The 7946-nt window shown below is 31.2% G+C and overlaps 2 non-coding genes across 2 annotated transcripts; both read left to right on the top strand.

The window, feature by feature from the left end:
* The first annotated feature begins 6929 nt into the window (after positions 1-6929).
* Positions 6930-7015, top strand: LOC148555189 (small nucleolar RNA R44/J54/Z268 family). Its single transcript, XR_015888440.1, has one exon. It is a non-coding gene; the product is annotated as a small nucleolar RNA R44/J54/Z268 family (small nucleolar RNA).
* Positions 7016-7362: 347 nt separating this feature from the next.
* On the top strand, positions 7363-7442 carry LOC148555188 (small nucleolar RNA snoR122). Its single transcript, XR_015888444.1, has one exon. It is a non-coding gene; the product is annotated as a small nucleolar RNA snoR122 (small nucleolar RNA).
* Positions 7443-7946: the final 504 nt, after the last annotated feature.

Below are 7946 nucleotides of genomic sequence, written 5' to 3'. Positions count from 1 at the left end.
GTTGAAGAACACCAATCCTCATGCACACAGCGCTCTCTGGGTGACGCTCTTAAGCAAGCGTAGCTCTCTCCTGGAGGTGTCAATGCTCGCCCCCAGTGCTCGTGCCCAAGCTAAAAAACGAGCGTCTTCGATGAGTAATCCAAGAAGAAATTTGGACTTGTGCATACGCACAACCCATCAAGCGTACGCACAATGGTGAAAATTGCAAGGGTGCGTACGCACAGCCCCTGGTGCACACGCACAATAAGTAGCGCTCACTTTTCATGCTCGTCACCAAGCGTCAGATCCAAGCACCAAAATGGGAAAGTCCAAAAGGCCCAAGTACAAGAAGTGAAGACTTTGGGGGAAAGCATTATAAATAGATGAAGTTTTGAACTTCAAAAGGAGGAGGGGAGTAGAAATTACATGACTACACTTTTCATTTACTTGCTTGTACTTAGCATCGTTTTAATTTGATTGCAATTTTACTTTTTATGCTCTTTCAATTTCTTTCAAGTTCTCATAGAGCGATGATCAACTAAACCACCACTTCATTAGGGGAAGGAGCTCTGTTGTAATTTCAATGAATTAATACAATTCTTCTTCTTCTCAATCCGCTTGTTGTTATCTAAGGGAAAGCTTTTGTGCTTCATAGATCCAATCACTACTGAGAAGGGGGTTGGATCTACTTGAATCTCTATGTGAGCCTTGAGAAAGGGATCATAGAATTTAGTTTGAGACTTCTCTCTCACAACTCTTTTGATCAAACTATTCTTAGTTGGTACATGATATATAACCTCTTTGAATTGAGATCTTGAGGGTTGTGTGGCTTATGGATTAGAAATTGAGCTTCACCTCTTCTCATGAACAATTAGATCAAGAGATTGGCGATTGATTGTGTTAAGAGAAATTGAGTTTCTAAGAAATTGGAATTCAATTATTTACAATCTGTCATAGATCTACTTCATATAATTCAGAAGAAAATTGAGATCCATTGATTCATGAAGGGTCATAACATCTCCGATCCCTAATGAATCTCACCCATTATATTTCTTCACTTCAATTCTTTTGCATTTCTAGTTTCCTTAAATTCCCAATACCCAAAATCCCTTTACATTCATGCAATTTATATTTCATGGTCATTTATCTTTCCGCATTTAGTTTCTTGCAATTTAAGTTTTCGTTCTTTACTTTCAGAAATTTACTTTCAGCTTTTACTTTCAATCATTTAAATTCGTTGCCCTTTATTTTCATGTCATTTACTTCTTTGTTACTTCAATCACACAAAATTATCAAATATTAGTTAACTAAAAGAATCATTTAACTAAAGTTGCTTGATCCATCAATCTCTATGGGATCGACCTCACTCAAAGTGAGTTATTACTTGACTGCGACCTGGTATACTTGCTGGTGGAATTTATGTGACGTAAATTCTAGTCATCAAGTTCTACAAGATAGCAAAAAAGGCTTCCACCCAAGCACGGCTAGCATTTTTTGACCTTTTCCATAGAACGAATCATTCATTGTTAAAGTAGTCTGTAAGAAGCAGAAAGATAAAGCATCTCCAAAACCTTAACTGATTTTTTATTATCGTTTCTTTATCAATTCTTTATTGTTTTCTTTATTTTTTTTGTTTATGCGCATTTAACAACAACCATTATCTTTCTATTTGCCTGAATAAGATCTGCAGGATAACCAATGCTTGCTCAATCCAATAATCCTCGTGAAATCGACCCTCACTCACCTGAGGTATTACTTGGACGACCCAGTGCACTTGCCGGTGAAGTTGTGCGAGTACAATTTCGCGCACCAAAAACCTATATTAAGCATTGCCTTGAGATGAAATATTTAGAGTCCAAAGAGGCTCTGGGCACTTATGTCTGGATATTTGAAAATATTTTTCTAGTTATGTACTTGTGGTGTTGATTGCTCAAAGAGAGGCTTGTTTGATTAAATTTGAGGGGTGCTTTATCATCCAATAATTTGAGCTAACTGGCTCAGAATTATCAATTGAAAACCTATATTAAGTGTTGTTTTGAGACAAAACACTTAGAGTAAAAAATTTCAATTGTTCTCCCGAGTTAAAAAGAAAAAAATTAATTTTTTTGAAAAGTAAGCTACTTTCAAGGTCATAAAATTATAAATGGATTCCCATAATATAACTCAGATTAGTGTTTTTGAATATTCTTAATTATAAGTATGCAAGATTTATGAAGATAGCAAAAGTCCACATGTGATCATAGAGATTATTATAAACCCCACCTTTAGTTTAATATCTGAATTGGACTTCAATTAATAAACTCTTTAATTCTTATCACTATGATAACCTTTGTTTAAGTTTAGTGTTGTGATGCCTTCGCATCTTTAGTGATTTTTACATATCTTTTTTAACTAGTTTTTTATATTTAATTTGAAGTTTTCTTATTTTAAATGAAGTTTTCACAGCTAATCATATATTTGGAGTCGTTTTAAAATTATTGTGCATTCATGATTATTCTTTAAAGAAATAAGGAGAAGAGAAGCAAATAAGGAAGGCACAAGTTAAGCTCCCAGAAAAATGGGCACCAAACGCCCAAGATTTGTCAAAATGGATGTCCAGTGCCCAAGAAACCAAAGCTCAATGCCCAAAGGGGCACCTAGCGCCTTCGACAAAACCAACAAGGCTAGCGCCTGACTTGGGAATGTCGTGCCCAGTTCCAGAAGTTCCATTAAGATGGGCACCCAGGGTCCCATGCTTAGCACGCAACTTTGAAGACCGCTCACCTCCCAGAAATCCAAAAATACATTGGCGTCCAGCACCAAATGCCTAAGTTCAGCGCCTAGCGCATCAAGTCAGGGCCTATCCTCCAAGTTCAGCGCCTGACCCAAAATTCTCTTCTAGGAAGTTTTAATTCGACCCATACTCTCTAGATTTTAATGATTAGTTATTGTTAACTTTTTTTAGAAAGATAAGATTCAATTTTGGTTTAAATTAAAATTGTTGTTTTAGTTATCTTATCCTTCGAAAGATAAGATTATATTTGTTTTGAATTTGAATTTTAGGATAGAACTTAGGATATAAATAAGGAAGAGATAATTCATAGATAATGGAGGATCATCGATTTTAGTTTATTTTTCTGTTTATCATGAGTCACTAATCCTCTTTTGTTAGGGTTAGGAGTTTTTTTTTTATTTTCATGGATTGGTAATTTGATTGTTTATTTTATTTCGATTAATGCATTGATACTTTTTTCAAGAATTGAATTTCGTTCTTCATCTATATGGTTAAAAGTATTGAAAAATATTTTAATTCTGTTTTGAATCTTTTTATTCTCTTGGGAAAGTTAATATCATGATTAGTTTGAAAATCTTTCTCATAATTTTTCAAACTAACTAGGGATAGCTTTTGAAAAGTTGTGTGACGTTAAATCGAAATATGCTTAACCTCTTTTTCTTAATTAATTAACCAAAGAATTGAAGATTAAATAAGATAAAGAGAAATTCAACTAACAAAGAATTGGAGTTTTATTATATATGATTTATTATGAAATTATCTTGCATGAATCAAAGTAAATAAATATGAACGTTAACTTTTCTAAAAATTAAACATCTCCAAAATCTTAACATCTTATTCTACTATTTATTTTTTTAATCATTTCATAAGCATTTATTCACATCAAATACTCTATTTTATTATTAGTATTTCACATCCTTTCTTTTGCAAAAATTCGATTGATTTAATTAGAATATTTAATTAGAAGTTATTTATTCAGTTTTTTAATTCTCATAGAAACAATATGTACTTCTTGTGATATTATTTGAAGTGATTTGATGTACTGGGTATGTCTAAGATGAGCATAACAATTATTTGTTTATTAGATGTGCCACATTTATATAGATCATTAGATTTAATTAGATGAAAATCAAAGGCTAATATGGAAGAAGAGCATTAACGGACTCTAATAAATACAGAATATCCTAGTACATAAATAAATGCTTTAAATGACAATACTTTAATACGCAATACTTTAAATGGCAACAGAATCTTTTATTCTTAAATAATTAAATATAAATCATATAAATACAAAAATATGAATATTTTTTATTCAATAAGATTAATTATTATATAATAAATTTTTATAATATTAAAAAATTATATTAAAATAAAATTTTAAACTGTAACATAAAAATATAAAATAATTAAAATTTTATTTTATATTAATTGGCAAATAATTAGATTATTATATTCAAAAATTTATTAATTAACTAATTTTTTTAAAGATATTATTATATAAAATAATTTTCATCAAAATATTTTAAAAATATAATTTATTTAAAATATTATATATAATACATAAAAATATTAACCTTTTCATTTTTTTTAATTTTTTTTAGAAAAACAGAATAAAAATAATATAATTCTAAATAAATGCCTATCACATTATATATTTACTTATATTAGTAAGACCTAAACTAATCAAACTTACATAATTAAAAATATAAAATATATAAATACAAAAAAAATAAATACTTAGGTGTGTGTGGTTGGGGGAATTATAGAACATTCCCAGGAATTTTAAGATGGGAATATGAAATTCCTATGTGTGGTTCAAAGTTACAAAAAAACATTCCAAGGTAACTTTTATTCCTTGGAATTGAATTACCACTCATTCAATTTCCATCTCCCCCTGGTTATCTTTCATTCCAATAGGAATGGAATGTAAATAATGAAACAAAAAGAATAAATTATCCCTATTATTTAATACTATATTTCACTTCTTCTTCATTTTTTCCTGAAGAACTAAACCCTAGCAGAGCAGTTTTTTTCCCAAATCAGTGAGCTTCACCAACGCCACCGCCACCGGAGCCGGCACCGGCACCGGCACCGCCGTTACTCTAAACAGAAGATTCGTCTCCTTATCTTCTCCGATTCATGTACGCACTGCTTTTCTCTGTGAATTTTCTTCGAATCTCATATTAAGGTTTGAGTTTTTTCCAAAATCAGTGGAGGCTTCACCAACGCCACCGCCATCGGAGCTACAACGGCACCACCGTTACCCTAAACGGAAGACTGGTTTCCTTCTCTTCTTCAAGTTCATATTCGCATTGCTTATCTCTGCGAATTCTCTTTGAATCTCTCATTAAGGATTGGGTTCTTTTTATGCTTTCTACATCATATTACACTAATTTTTTATAATAGACTGCTAATTTGATTAGTTATTTTTTATTTTGCTTGATTTTTTATACGCTGTTTGTGATTATGTTGCATGCAAACAACATGTTTGATGATTTGCCTCAATAAAGAGTTTAAGCTTTTGACATATTTTTACCTGCTTAATTTGGCTTGCAATGCACTACTATGCTTGCATTACTATTGCTCTGCTTCTTTATCCTGTTTTCTTGATGAATTTTACATACTAGTAACAATGTAAAGTTGTTTTGGTGGCAATCTAATTTTCAGCTACTGGATCTGTGGGATCTAGTTTTGCAGTTTTAAAATGTATTTTGGTGTGCATGTTCTAGTATACTTATATGTTCTGGTGATATTTGTTACAGTTTCGTATGATAGTGCAAGTTTGTTCAATTATTCGATCTGCATGTTTACAGATTTTGGCATATAACAAGAAGCCCTTTAAGTTTTTCTCCGATGCTTCTTCAATTTATTTATTTTATTTTACTTGTTTGTTGATATATTTTAGATTGTTTGAAAATTAAATTAGCCAACTTATTTAGTGGAACAAGGATCAGTTGTAATTGTATTTGTTGAGAATTGATATTTCCATACTGCTATTACTAAATTTGATATGTGATCACCGGTTCTTTTCTTTCTTATTAACAACAATTCGGGAGTGGAATGACTCTTGTATGATTCCTATGTGCAGTTAATGTTTTGATTCAAGTGATTTGAATAAAGTCTTGAATTAAATTGAAGGATGACTAGGTGAACGAGCATTAGTGCATTACCATTAATGTGCATGTAAAATTCTCTAAACCACAATGAACTTTGATTTATTTTTTCTTGATTTGATAAATCTGAATGTTAGTTTATATATAAAAAAATGAATTCAAAAAGGAAAAATATAAATTTTGGTACTACAATCAATTTCAATGCATTAATCTTTTAGTTGATTGACTTTGGATAAAAAAAATGTAAGGTGATTCTCTTATAGTTATACTCTTCATTAAGTGAAGTCTTGAAAGGGTACAAGAGTAAATAGATTAACCGACAAGTTCATTGATCCCCCCCCCCTTTTTTTGTTTGAAGTTTCTGTTTTTCTGAAATAGGTGTCTCCCATGATTTCTCACTTCATAGGTCAATGCTTTTGTGTCATTGAAATGTCTCCATTTAGTAATAATGTGTCTCTGTCTCTCTATGTTTGTGTCATTGAAATGTTTGTGTGTGTGCATTTTTAAGTAATGTTTGTTTTTCTTACTTTGCTTTTAGTAATTCATTTGCTTTGGTTTTAGTTCTTGATTGTCACTGTTAAAAGTGCTTCTGAATTTGAGTGGTTGGTCATTTTTTGAACTCTGTCATTTGTTCAGAGAAACGAGATTGGGTTGGTTAGAGGCAAATACAGTGAATCTACACCAGTGTATCAGCTTCACTGATTCGTAAGTGTTCAGATCTGAACCACAATACATTATTCCTAATATACTTCGAGATTTAATTCCATGATATCAATTTTGATCTGAGGCACCCGCTTTTTCTTTCACTATTTTGTTTTTCCCCCTTTTTTTTCACACCTTCGGAATAGGAAGCTCTATTTTTTAATCTATTTAGCAATGCATATTTTGCGTTATTGGATTTTTAAAAATTGAAACTAGCATTCTACTTGTGTGAAGAATTGAAGTTCAAGTTTTTTCTTTTTTTTTTTCATTTATTATTTCTCTGCTTGAATTATAATTATTTCTTTGAGGTATTGTGTGTGAAAAATCCATGTTTAAGCTTGCAAATGCAGTATTTCTTTCTATTCGCAATGATGACAAATAGACAGGGACATCAACACTCGAAGGAGAGTGATGACTTAGTCTAAAATGGGAATCTCTCTGATGCGTTCATATAAAATCTACAATTTGTTATTATATTTTTCGTATTAGCCATTTGTTTCATTTAGGGATTAAGCATTTTGATTTTTTATTGCATCCTTTGTAGCTATCAGTGTATTACTCATTTTCTTATGGATATGGTTATGGCAATGTGTGTTTATTTATTTTGTTCCCTAATGTGTTAATTTTCTGTTAATTTTTCATTTGTCAATGAACCTGATGTTAAAATCTATTTTGTTTTTCAACATATGTATGTTATTATTTTTACTCTATTGAAGAACCCATCGTTTTAACTTTTAAATCAATTTTCAAATTATACTTGGCCTTTGCTTAATGCAGACACCTTACTAGTGGTTTGGCCAATGATGTATTCTATTGCACGTATTATCAAATATATGTATCTGATGAAATCTTAAATTGTCACTACCTCTGAGGCCATCTATCTTGTATAGTTAAATCTTTTTACTGGTCTTTGTTATTTGCACGTGTTGTTAGCTCACTCCTGCTTACATTTCTCTGATTTTTTCTTCCTTGGTGAAGTCATTGTTGTTTTCTCTAACCATGTTGGAGATCATTTTGGTGTCTGGTTTCTTCTGAGCATTTTAGTGCCAAGGATGATTAGCAAAAGAACCATGGATGGAGTTGCTATTCAATGTGATATAAGCCTGATGATTGTAACTAAGAACGGAGATTTGAAGATTGCTTTTGTTGAAGTCTGACCACAGTTGGGCTCCAAAAGAATCTTATGAAATAAACCAATCTATGTTGGGGTAGATGGAGAGATTAACTTGTACAAGAAATATGAAACCAATGAAGGAAAAGACATCACGCTCAATAATTGAAATAATTTTTCTATGTGTGAGGTTGTAATATTAATTTTATTTTGTTGATGTGTTTGTGTTCTTGTATAAGAGTTGTGCATTTATGCTTATTAGTGCTAG

The sequence above is a fragment of the Arachis ipaensis genome, chromosome B6 (assembly GCF_059453495.1).
Source record: "Arachis ipaensis isolate K30076 ecotype BB chromosome B6, ASM5945349v1, whole genome shotgun sequence".
NCBI lineage: Eukaryota > Viridiplantae > Streptophyta > Magnoliopsida > Fabales > Fabaceae > Arachis > Arachis ipaensis.
Note: the sequence above shows the minus strand (reverse complement) of the source record. Positions and strands in the feature narration are given on the sequence as shown.